The sequence below is a fragment of the Pleurodeles waltl genome, chromosome 2_2 (genome assembly GCF_031143425.1).
Source record: "Pleurodeles waltl isolate 20211129_DDA chromosome 2_2, aPleWal1.hap1.20221129, whole genome shotgun sequence".
In the NCBI taxonomy this organism is placed as follows: domain Eukaryota; kingdom Metazoa; phylum Chordata; class Amphibia; order Caudata; family Salamandridae; genus Pleurodeles; species Pleurodeles waltl.
The window spans coordinates 169,405,300-169,419,116 of record NC_090439.1 but is presented as its reverse complement, the minus strand read 5'-3'; positions in this window follow the sequence as shown (position 1 = coordinate 169,419,116).

Here is a 13,817-nt window from a genome sequence, read left to right as displayed (position 1 = left end):
TATCAATTCATTACCCATTATCTGTCTAAGTAACACTTCTTGGCGACACAACGATAACTTTGCCAAGAGGGGTATAAAGCTGGTCATATCTTAGCATGGCTCAGTAGAACCGAAAGGGCAATTAGATGAGTAGGAGAACTAGAAACACGTATGGCACCTACCTCTTACCAGGTGGCAAAATTGGATGGAGTGGCCTTGGACAGAACTCCCCATTCCAGGTTTGAGTTCGGAGGCTGAAAAAAACCTTAGAACAAAACTTCTCTGTCACAGAACTCAAAGAAGCAGTGTGTCTTATTCTAACATGGAAAAATCCAGGCCCGAGTGGCATATCAGTGGAGTTTTACTAGTGAACCCTATCAATGGTGGGTCAGCATATCCTGAAAATGCCGGAGAAGGTGGGACCAAAGGGGCGCTTCCACATGATTTGTGTAGAACGACCATTGTAGTTATGCCCAAACATGGGAAACCCTGAACCAATGTGCCTCTTATAGGCTAATCTTCCATTTCAGTATGGCGGTCAAGATCCTCTCCAAGATGTTGGCACTTCACCTGAGTTGGGTGATTACTACCCTGGTGCATAGAGATCAGATAGGATTCATGTCTCGAAAGTCAAGCTACCAAAATCTCTGACGTCTACATAATTAGCTTGCCTACAGCCAGACTTCTTCATGCTAAATGTGGAGAAGCCCTTTGATTCTATCAGCTGGTGGTATCTGTTCAAGGTCCTGGAGGAGCTGCGGTTCTGCCTGGAAAACTGTAGCTGGGTTTGTCTGCTCTATAGAAACCCATATTCAATGGTGAAGGATACATACCTTATTCAAGTGAGTTTCTCCTGGGGGACCCAAGAGGGCTGCCCCCTTTCACCTTTGTTGTTTGCCCTGTGCCTGGAGCCACTGGCATGGTAGCTGACACTCTGAGTGGATGTGTTTGGCTTCCCTGAGGTAGCAGGTGTACTGGAAAAGGTATCACTCTATGCAGATGACATTTTATTGTACTTAACAAAACCGGTCACCTCCTTGTCAGCTGTACTGTTCATGTTTCACACATTTAAATGTAATGCAGGATGCAAGATTAACTGGAGCAAATTGGCCTTGCTCAAGATAGGGGACTGGCCTCTGACAGCTGTGCTCCCACCTGAGGTAATGGTTTCCACAGATGGTTTCAGATACCCGAATACTTAAATAACTCAATGCCAAAGAGGTTGAGGTGGTTCATCAACGATTCCAGAGTGACGCTGCTCAATGGAGAAAGTTACCCTTGTCAATTCTGGACAGCACAGTCTTGTTTAAAATGATCATGTGACACCCAATATTTATATATCCTCCAAAACCTTTCCTTACTAGTGCCTGAGGCTTTCTTTGACAAAGTTGAAGGGACTTTGTATTCCCTCATTTAGGCTGGGTGGACCCCAAGATAGTGTTCTGCACCTTTTACAGATCAGTGTACAGTGGCGTCATTGCCCTGCTGAACCATACAGCATGTTTTACTGGACTGCTCACTTGCATGCAGTAAATGAATGGGGCTAAGCACCAAGGGAAGATCCAGTGATGAGGGTGGATAGGTTTTAGATGAAAAAGAAATCTTAGTTACATTACATCTATCCCTCAGACAAGCCCTACTCGAACTGACAAAGACAGCTCTGTAAGCATGGTATAAGGCTAATGCCTATGTAGGCTGGAAAAACAAATTACCTTGAAAGATGCCCGAGGGTGGGAGACCAATAACATAAGCTGAGGAATCTGATGGGAATGACAGCATGGGTCCTCATTGGTATGCTGACCCTGGCGTCATGCAGATACCACTCCACCTGTAGCTCACCAAAGGATCATGGCCCTCATTATGACATTGGTGGTAAATCCCACTAACCGCCATGCCGACTGCCGCCAACATACCGCCACTGCGACAGATTTCCACTAACCATATTATGACACACAAATACCAATTTGTCACTATACAGCCACACACACAAGTCCGCCAGCCCAAAGGTCAGTGATAAACTGGCTATATCAAAACCCACACCGTTATGCCAACAGAACAACGCCCACAACATAATGATCCACAAATCACCACAGCGGACATTCAATGGCGGTAAACCATTGGCGGTACATACCACCACGCTCAAAATACATGCACACTAACAAAACAACAACACATTGGACAATTCAAACAACACACACCTGACACCCATACACAAACCACACCCACACCACTATAAAACACACACCTACATCACCCACAACCCTTTATGAATACAAACCATTGGCATGAGACAGACACCACGACCACAGACAAGACCAGAGCCACACACCATTTACACCTATACACCACCCACGCACCCCACATCACACACACCAACACATCACTCTACACACCTTCACCCACACCACTCACACCACACTCATGGCACCACAACGACACCCCAGGTTCTCTGAGGAGGAGTTAAGGGTCATGGTGGAGGAAATCATCCGGAGAGAGCCACAGCTATTTGGATCACAGGTTCAGCAGATATCCATTGCTAGGAAGATGGAGCTATGGCGGAGAATCGTGGACAGGGTCAACGCCATGGGAAAGCACCCAAGAACCAGGGATGACATCAGGAAGAGGTGGAACAACCTACGGGGGAAGGTGCGTTACATTGCAGCAAGACACCAACTCGCTGTACAGAGGACTGGCGGTGGACCCCCCTCTTCCCCCACAACTAACAGCATGGGAGGAGCAAGTCTTGGCAATCATGCATCCTGAGGGCCTGGAAGGAGTAGGAGGAGGACTGGGCTCTGGTAAGTAAATTCTCTATTACTATCACCCCCTACCAGCATGCCATCACATACCCCCACCCTCACCCTCACTCCAATCACTCTACCACCTCCCACAAACCCCACCATCACAACCCACTCATCCCAATTACCAAGGCAGGGACACCCCTCACAGACCTGCATGGACACCTGTCACAACAGCATGCACACTAGAGAAAATAACCTAGCCCACCAAATAACAACTCATACCAGGCAAAGCTGCCAGGGCAACCATAGAGGGCAAAACACACCCATGCACAATATGTCACACGCAGAAACAATAACACTGCATTAATATCCCCACAGGTAACCCAGCCAATGTCACAGGTGAAGAGGTGCCAGCAACATCCAGTCCCCCCCAGAAGAGGGCCACAGTGATGACAACAGCTCTGGTCCCCTGGACCTGGATGACCCACCTGGCCCATCAGGTACCTCCAGACAATCGGTTACCCAGTCACCGTCTCGCACCACCACAGAGCCTCTCCCCTCAGGAAACACCACCACAGCACCCAACCAGCGGGCACATACCTCTGTCCCCAGGACACGTCAATCAGCAGTGTGTCCACTAATACAGGGACACCAGGCCACCCCACAAACACAGGATAATCAGGGACCTGGGGTCAGTGGCAGTGGGCACACGGTTCAGGGGACAGAGACACAGGACAACACGAAAGTTTGGAGGACTGCTCTGCGACAGAGGGAGGACAGGCCCAAGGAACCGACCCTCCAGGAGGCACTCACCGTGATCCTTGGAGCATACCAACACTCCCAGGATACGCTGGGCCAGATCATGGACAAGATACAGGAGAACATGCAGCTGCAGGAGGGACAGTACCTGGGAATCAGGGAGGAGTTCAAGGCCATTAACACCACCCTGGTCTCTATTGTAGGGGTGCTGGCAGACATTGACCAACAGTATGAGGGAGGCAGTGACACACCGGCGGGCCCCTGACACTAGCCAGACTACTGAACAGCCCTCCACCTCCGCTGCTGCTAGTGGACAGGAGGCCCCGCCACAGGGCCAACAGGCCACCAGCACTCCTCCCCCTGCAGAAGGAGAACCACCCCGCAAACATTCCCTGTGATCCAGGCAGAAGCCAGAGACTAATGCCAAGACCCCCACCAGGAAATGAGACTCTCCAGGTTGTCACCCTTGTGTCCCACACTGTCACCCTGTCCACCTTGAACTGCCATTGCTCACCTTCCTATGCCCCCTTAGACACTGCACCTGTGATACAAATAAACTGGACTCTAACCTGGACTTTCCTCCATCATCACTCCACCCCATTGCACAACCCCCTCTTCTTCATAGCACTGCATTAAACACACTTTGATAAAATACAAGTATGGTGTATGTCAAATGTTTTCAAAATGTATTTGTTTAACCAGGTTCAAACGTTGCAATTTAACTGCACAGTAATGTTTACATAGGAAAGACCTGTAGTTGGCTGCACTGAACACACCAGGAGCAATAGTGGGGCACCAACATCTGCAAACAAAAATGCCAAAGGGTACAGTGAGTGGCCATAGAAGTAGGCATTCACAGCCTGCCAGTGACAATGTCCCTCATCAAACTGTCAATTATATGTGAAATAACACTGTCTTACCTGTGTCTCATTGGAAGTATTGACGAATAACTGCACTTATGTCCTCATCCTCATCCTCTGCCTCCTCATCTTCACTGTCCAATGGGTCCACTGCTGCCCCATGGCCATCTCCAGCCCTCTCCTCCTGCAGAAAAGGCACATGGCATCACAAGGCAGGGTTATACAACATACAGCATGCCACGATGATCTGGCAGACCTTCTTGGGTGAGTAGCACAGGGATTCACCTATTAGATGTAGGCACTGAAACCTGGCCTTCAGTAGGCCAAAGGTCCTTTCTATAATCCTTCTTGTTTGCCCATGTGCCTCATTGTGATGTTCCTCTGCCCTTGTCCTGGCATTCCTCACAGAGTTCACTAGCCATGAGAGGTTTGGGTAACCAGAGTCACCTGCAAATATTGAGGGACAACTGTTAGCCACACACTCACCCTTAGGGCCCACAACATACCCATACACCAACATCCACTGGGTGTGAACAAGGGCTCACCTATTAGCCACACCCTTTGCGTCTGGAGTTGGGCCATCACATTTGGGATGCTGCTGTTCCACAGGATAAAAGCATCATGCACAGACCCAGGATACTTTGCATTGACGTTGGAGATGTACTGGTCTACCAGGCACACCATCTGGATATTCATGAAGAGAAAAATCTTTCAGTTTCTGAACACCTGTTCATTTTGCCATGGGGGACAAATGCAATATGTGTTCCATCTATTGCTCCAGTGATGTTGGGGATATGTCCTATTGCATAGAAGTCAGCTTTCACTGTGGCTAAATCCTCCACCTTGGGGGAAAACGATATAGCTGCACATGTGTTTAATCAGGGCAGACAACACTCTGGTTTGCACTATTGAGAACATTGGCTGTGGCATTCCTGCTGCCAAGCCCACTGTCACTTGGAAAGAACTAGTTGCCAGGAAATGGAGCACTGATAGGACTTGCATAAGAGGGGGGATCCCGGTGGGGTGACGGATTGCAGATATTAGGTCAGGCTCCAATTGGGCATACAGCTCAGTGATTGTGGCCCTGTCAAGTCTATAGGTGAGGATAATGTGTCTGTCCTCCATTGTTGCCAAGTCCACCAGGGGTCTGTACACGGTGGATGTCTCCATCTCCTATTCATCCGCAGCAGTTGCAATCTATGGGGCAAAAGAGTGAGCAGGTGGTCATTATCTGTACATTCTAACCACTACAGTTCAATGCATATTGTGATTCTAACATTATTTTGTGGGATATGTCCAAAATGTGAATTTGTGTACTGTGACGCAGTTAGGATCCATGGCCTGCAACCCCCCTTAAAGGGCGTCCGCCTGTCCTGTACGGAGGGACAGATGGAAATGAGGTATTTCCGCTGACGTTGTGCACCGTTGCGGGAGGCGGTCGAGAACCACTGTGCAACTCCTCATTGGTTATCATTGGGCCCTATGGGGTACAGTGGCCAATGGTGATGTACGCCGGCAGTGACGGTATGCACCTCCACGGACGTGACCACAATTTTCTATCTGTTCACTCACTTACTATCTGACCTTCAACAGGAGAGGCCCTACACTGCATGAGCTGCTGCGACCTGTGTTTGGAATCCATCATGTCTTGTGTTACTGGGGAAAGGGCCCCTGCCTTCACCTCGGTGGAGTTGGAGCAACTGGTGGATGGGGTACTACCCCAGTACCGCCTGCTGTCTGGGCCTCCAGACTAACAGGTGAGTACACCGTGAGTATGAATGCATGGAGTGTTGTGTGTGAAGGCCTCATCTAGGGGGTGTTGGTGGATTGGCCCTTCGCAGCGTGCAGTATGTATGCTGGGCCATGTCTGTGCTAATGGGGATGGGAAGGTGCATGGTGGGCCATAAGTGTAACAGGCAGGACAGTCGCACTAATACCTTTCCCTGTGTCTATTTCCCTGCATGTCAGCACCCATCAAAATAAGGGTAAATAGCGTGCCATCGCCAAAGACGTGCGGACCCTGGGGGTCTACGGCAGGTGGAGCACCCACTATCGGAAACGGTGGGAGGACCTGAGACACTGGGCACGGAAGACGTCAGAAACCCACCTGGGGATGCCATGCCAACGAGGAAAGGGTGCCCGTCAAACCCTGACCCACCTGATGGGCCGCATACTGGCAGTGGCCTATCCTGAGCTAGATGGGTGCTTGGGGGCATCACAGCAGCAACAAGGGGGTGAGTACAGTGCTCTTCATTACAACTTACGCCTGGTGGGGTGGTATCTGGGTGGGGGGTGTGGCCTTGTGGGTGCCCGTAGGTCAGGCCTGGCATTGCAGAGTAGGTCCCATGTTGGGCAGGGTTCTGTCCTCCAACCAAGCTAGTAGGCATCCACTACTGGGCAGGGGTCTGTAGGTCTCAGGTATGCGGCAATTTGCGTTAGGTGTCCCAATCTATGGGCTGGTGACTAGCATTGTGACTGATAGTGCATCGCCTAATGCGTAGGGCTGTTCCCTGTGTGTGAGTGTGTTGTGTACGCCAACGGTGGTGTTGGTGCCACCATTGACAAGTGTATCCTTTGTCTCTTTCCCCCCTTTTATTTTGTCACCCTGTCCTTATGTGCATTATCATCATCTGGTGGAGGAACAGAGGCACCGGCGACGGAGGGAGCTGCACCCCACAGGACCCAGGAGGCTGAATCCACCAATGGTGAGGGCACCAATGGGACGGTGGGTGAGGGGACCACCACGGTGGAGACTGGAGGGGACAGTTTGGACACGGATAGCTCCTCCGATGGAAGCTCCCTGGTGGTGGCAGGTACCTCTGTGCCCACCCCAGCTACAGGTAGCGCTACCACCCCCATACCAGCACCGCTCTCCCAGCAGCCCCTCAGCGAGTTTCCCATGCCTGCTCACCCAGGAGGGTGGGCATCTCCTTCACCCCAGGCACCTCAGCCCCTGCCCCAGTTAGCCCTGCTGTCCTGAGTGAGGAGGCCATTGACCTCCTGCAATTCTTCTCTGTTGGGCAGTCAACCATTGTGAATGCCATCCAGGGGCCGTCAGCCCAAATGCAACAGTCCTATGCAATTCTTGAGGGCATTTACACTGGCTTGGCGGCCCAACAGAGATCAATCCAGGCTCTGGCCTCCTCTCTGATGGCAGCCATTGTCCCTGTTTCCCCCCTCCCCCCTCCAACTCCCTCTACCCAATCCTATTCCCCTCAACCCCAACCTATCCCAAGCACTCAGTCAGATGACTAAACACCCAGGACAACATACAAGAGTGGACATGGCAAACGCAAGCACCACACTTCATCCCACAGGCACTCACACAAACATCATCCAGAAGGAGACACAACATCCACTGCCTCCACTGTGGCACCCTCCTCCTCCTCGTCCACCTCCCTCCCAGTAGCATCTCCACTCACACCTACATGCACTACATCCTCATCCACTACCACCATCACCAGCACACCTATCAGTACACACCCCTCACTAGCAGTCACCACCTCCACATCCATGCACATGTCCCCAGTGTCCACTCCCACTGTGTCTGTGCCCCCTCCTTCCAAAGTACACAAACACAAGCACTCAGACACCCAACAGCCATCCACCTCACAACAGCATCCAGCCCATGCACCTGCACCCAAACACAGCAGACTGACACCTCCTACCACCACTCCCTCTTCCTCCACTCCCAAACCATCTCCCTTTTCCCACCCCAATGTCCCTAAGAAGCTTTTCCTCGCCACCATTGACCTCTTCCCTAGCCCTCCCCCTCATCCCTCACGTCAGGCCAGGGTGGTCAAAACCCAGGCAGGCACCTCAGCCACCCAGTCCACGGGCACAGTAGTGTCCCCAGCAACTCCAGGTGGGAAAGGATCCCCGCTACCAGCCAGCCAGATGGAAAGGGTGCCTGCCCCAAGTGCTTCAAGGAAGGGCAAGGAGCCAGTCCCAGTTGCAGGAAAGAAGGGTAAGGAGCCAGCCCCAGCTGCAGGAAGGAAGGGCAAGGAGCCAGCCCCAGCTGCAGGTAGGAAGGGCAAGGAGCCTGCCCCAGCTGCAGGTAGCAATGGCAAGGAGCCAGCCCCAGCTGCAGGAAGGAAGGGCAAGGAACCAGCCCCAGCTGGAGAAAGGAAGGGCAAGAGACCTGCAACAGCAGGCAGTAGAGACAAGGGGACTGGTGCTGGGACTAAGTCGGAGCCACCACCACCAACCATGGTGATGCAGCCATCCGAGGCTGCAGGGGATGGACTGGAGCCTCCTCCCACCACTACCAGCTCCACCAGAAGCACCGCCACCAGCACCATCACCAGCCCCAGTGGGCAGCCATCCGAGGCTGCAGGGGATGGGCTGGAGCCTTCCCCCACCACTACCAGCTCCACCAGCAGCTCTGCCACCAGCACTTCCACCAGCACCGCCACCTGCCCCAGTGGGCAGCCGTCTGAGGCTGCAGAAGATGGGCTGGAGCCTCGTCCACCACTACTAGCTCTACCAGCAGCACCACCACTGCCACCACAGAACAGCTGTCACTGCCGGCAGACAGTGTGTAGTCCTGCATCCATGGGCTGTTGTGCGGCCTGGCCCCTGCAAATCATGTGGGTGTGACACCCAGCTGAGAGACTGTAACCTTACACTCCCCAAGATATGCATCACAGGGCACGATGCCCCCTCCAGAACCAGTGGAGAAGACATCCACTAACCCCATCCTCCACAGGATGAGGATCTCAGGGCACAATGTCCCCTCCAGAGCATGTGGGCAAGTCACCCACTTGAGAGACTGTGGCCTTGCACTCCCCTGGACTGAGCACAGGGCATGTTGCCCTCTCCAGAGCATGTGGGCAAGTCACCTACTTGAGAGACAGTGGCCTTGCACTCCCCTGGACCGAGCACAGGCATGTTGCCCCCTCCAGAGCATGTGGGCAAGTCACCCACTTGAGAGACTGTGGCCTTGCACTCCCCAGGACAGAGTGATGGGCATGTTGCCCCCTCCATGACCAATGGCATTGGACCATCTTCTGACTGAGGTGTCCCCCTGTTGCCCATCCACCTGAGGTGCCTGACTATTTTAGACTTGATGCCCCTGTAGTGTTCTGTCCGTGTTGTTGCAGAAGTGAGGTGGGGCCTTGGACTTTGTGATGTGGCCCTGTGGCCCACCTACATCGAGGACTGGGCAGTGTCCCTTGATTTGTAAATATGTATATACTTTTTGTTTGGATGCACGTATTACTGTTATATTTATCTTATTACACTCTTTTTACTGGAATTGTTCTTGCATTATTCCTGGGGGGTACGGGGTGTATATGTTATGTTACTGCATCTGCTTGTGTGTATGGTGTTGGGGTTGGGGGTGTTGCGTCTTGCGTGTGTGTGTCACTCTCTTTTTCTTCCCCCCTCCCCCGTGTGCTATCAAGAAGTACTCACCGTTGTCATCTTCGCCATCGTTGCTGTTCGTAGTGGAGCAGCACGTAGAAAAGCATGGAAAAGACATGCAACTCGGGCTCCATATCAGCGTGGTTGTTCCCTGAGTCTCTCTAGGTGAGTTGTTTCCCTTCTGTACAGTGTTTCCGCCAGGCTTTTGATGTAGTTGGTACTTCCCCAGAAAAGGTGTTGGTTTCCTGTCTCATAATACAGTGGGCAGAACGTTGTCTTCTGCCTGGCTGTAGACGGTTACCACTGTGGTGCCTGTTGATTCTGCCCTGGCGGTCGGTGTGTTAAAGTGGCTGTCTGTCTGAGCTGTTTCCGCCGTGGTCATAATTTTGAAGTTATTACCGCCAACCTGTTGGCGGTATTACTGTCACTTTATCACCGACTGCCAGGGTTGTAATGAGGGCCTATATACCTACCCTAAGCATGTGGATTAGGTATAAAGTAATTTAGTCAGCTACGAGTTCAGTGTGATCTGCGCAACTCTCAACATTTTAAATACCTACAATTCCACGATGCCTTACATGTGGAGAATATCCCCTGGGTGGACTTGGAGGACAATAGTCCCTTGGAGGGCAGAATACTCTTGGAGGAATTGTTACCCAAGGGTATCTCTCTAACCTATCACACCTTGATCCATAAAAGACCAGACAATCTTCATTCCCTCAGACCTAAGTGGGAAATAGATGTGGGCCTCTTGAAAGACGTGAAGAGGCAGCCCTGATGCACTCTAGGGAAGTGGTGATAAAATCCAGCCTGAGACTCATACAAAGTAAGGTTGTTCATCGAACTTATTATCACCAATGCCTCCTGTTGAAAATGGCTAGTGCGAGCTCACCCAAATGCCACGATGTGGGGAGGATATGAGCTCATACTTCCACATGCTTTGGGATTGCTCCTGTATACAACCATATTTTAAGGCAGTAACATCAACATAAACATCTGTATTGGGGGCACAGTTCTCTTACACCCAACACTTTTCCATATTTGGAATCCCTGGTGATTCAGGCTTGCCTAGGAAGAAGCTCCTGTTTTGTACTCTGGGCTTCATCATGGTGAAAAGAGACATTGCTAGAGGATGGGATGTTCCTACCTTCCTTACTCTGAGTCAATGGGTTACAGTTATGACATATTGTATGGAGGTGGAAAAAGTGGTATACACGGCCAGGGACTTCAGTGATCCCACTACAGTCTAGATTGGGACACTGAGGATCGACCTATTAGCATAGTGGAAGATGAGACCCCTGGAGATGGGAACATCCCCAATTCAATGTAGAACTGTGGACGGACGGTTCCCGGAGAATGAGGGAAGGGTACTAATGGATGGCAGTGATCCAGATAATTGTTCATATTACTCTTAGGACATTGGGGTTATTTTTGTTAGCTTTTCTTCTATACTCCTGTAACATATGTGGAGATTGTAAGCAACACAATGGAGAGGTATTGTTGGCATGGTTGTCTCTGAAAAAAAAATAGAAAGATTTTTTTTTTAAAACACCTTGAGGATTTACCTCCCACACTGGCTTCGAGAGAAAGGGTTTAATGTCGAGAGCTGATCTAATGGGGGCTAGTAGTTTCCAGTCTATGCCCTCTTGCAGAAATCCTACAGTGAATCTAATATATATGGTTGGGTTGCCAAAGTTAAAATCTACTGAACCAGAAATGAAACTTCTCTTAAGAGCACTGGATCAGGCCATACAGAATTGCTACTCAATCATCTACTCCAACATGATTTCTGCTAGACAGTCCCAAGATTGCACTGGTGACCGAAATTGCATCAAAATCATGTTGCGATAGGCTTGTTTGCTGAGGGGCCTGATCGTGCTTGGCCTTGGAACCAATCCACCCAGCGGGTCTGGCACACAGTTTAAAGCTCTCCCCCTGAGTTTATAGTGTTCTTTTGATTATTAGAAGAATAACCCTCAGACTGAGCTTGGGTCTTGTCAAATGGTTTGGTCCCAAGCCTCCCCACCATCTTGTTGACTACCAAAGGGTGGATTGGCAAACATAAAAGTCACAGAGAAGGTAATGTTAATTTAATCAACTTTACATCAGATTTGCTACACTTTTCCTGTGAAAGTCACCACTCTATTGACTCAAAAACAGTTGCCTCCCCCAATACTGCACTGATTATTAAGGTGTCTAGTAATAGTACAGACACTTGTGTTGGACAAGCTGAAATAATCTCTTTAGAGCAGTGATACTCAAAGTACGGAATGGGGGCCACATGTGGCCCTCCTGGCATTTACATGCGGTCCCCCCCAGGCTAACAGCAGCACTGTGCTGCTGTTTATTCGACTTGGCACCAGCACTAAAACTTGTTAAATAAACCTGGCAAGTATTTAATTGGAGCCTAATTGAAAAGGGAGTAACTATGGTGTCCTGGAACTCAACTTTAGAAACACCTTCACTATTAAAGACATTGTGCAGCAAAAATATAAAAGTATGATCTGTTTGAAATTTAAAAAGTGCATTTCATTAACCTGCAGAACAGTTTCACCTTAGTACACACAATGATATCACTGCATTGAGAAATATTTTTAAAGTGATAGTTTTCAAACATAAATTTAGAAACTTTCATCTCCCTTGCCCCCCACACCCTAACAACAATGTGAACTAAGAGGCAAGCCAGTTGTTATGTGAACTTTTTGGGAGGGCTTGGTTTCTATTATACATAAACAACATTAGATTTAATTAAATCAGACACACAAGGTTTTATGCAGCATACATCCTGAAGACGTATTTCAAGGTTCCTATATGTGATGATGAGGAAAAAGGCAAAAAGGAGGTAAAGTGAAATAAAACATTTGCGTAGTATCACACAATTTGGTTAAGTGGAGAAGCCGGGATTTATACCCAAGTTTCTGTTTTCACATTGTGCAATTCAGACACACACTAGGTGTATATGCTTCACTTACCCTATAACTACTTCACCACTACCCCTCCCACCCCCAGCCCTCCGACCACCACCCTGCTGACATCAATGAGGCCCTCGGTCACATCACAGACCAAACAGTGTAGCCCCTACAAAAATGTTTGTAAGTACCCATGCTTTAGAGGATCTCTGAATGGTATTATCTTTAATTATATTTCACTTCAAGTCATAGCAGGAGACGGTCCTATCAGTGCAATAAAAAGTGATTGACACCCACCAAGGATGGTATTGATGGTGAGCTTGAACATTTCTAGGCTAAAGTAGCTGACCACAATTTATTTTTGTAGTGTTCAAGAATCATGGGCTGCTGAGGAATATTATGGAGTGAGATGCACACACCTTCAAGTCCTGGTTGAGGAAAGAGGGGTGCATAGACCTTCAGGGGGATTGTGTGTGTGTGCATAAATGATCCCTCCTATGTGACTTAAGGTACATTCCAACTGGCTTACCAGATTTGCTGCCAAATAAAATCATTTTAAAGAAAAACACAAGACTGAGTCCACTCACTCAGAGACCTTGCAAGTACTCAATAGCCCACTAAGTATAGTAAAAAAATTTTGTTTCTAGTAGGTGGACACTTCAATGCAACCTTTGAACCTTCTGAACTACTTAGTGAAGTGGGGAAAGATGAGAAGGCACACTGAGGTGTCCCCCAAATGAATGCTCCTCATGAAACCCACCTCATTAGGTCAGGTCTGCAACTTACTGCTTTTTACTAATTCATAATCTAAGTGTGTGCAATGGCTGCTCCCCATCAGATGTTGATGTCATTCCAACTTTTCAAAGAGGCTCATGACATACTTATGGATTTATAATTATGGGGAGGGATGATTGACATGTAGGCTAGCCTGAGACACAAGAGCGATCACAATCCTTTGGTGATCCATCTATCATGCTGCATTATTCCTAATGCTACAAGGAATTCTAGTAAAAGTGCTTCTGGTATAGGGTTGATGAGAGGAGCATGAAATGGATAAATATCATCAGTGATTCTCTAACAGTGAAACAACTGTATGATATCGTAATCCCTACCCTAGAGTGTTTTGATAATAATATAGATCATCCTTCTGTGAAACTGAAAAGTCACGATTCATTACTTAAGAACTTGAAAACATTCTTTAAAAA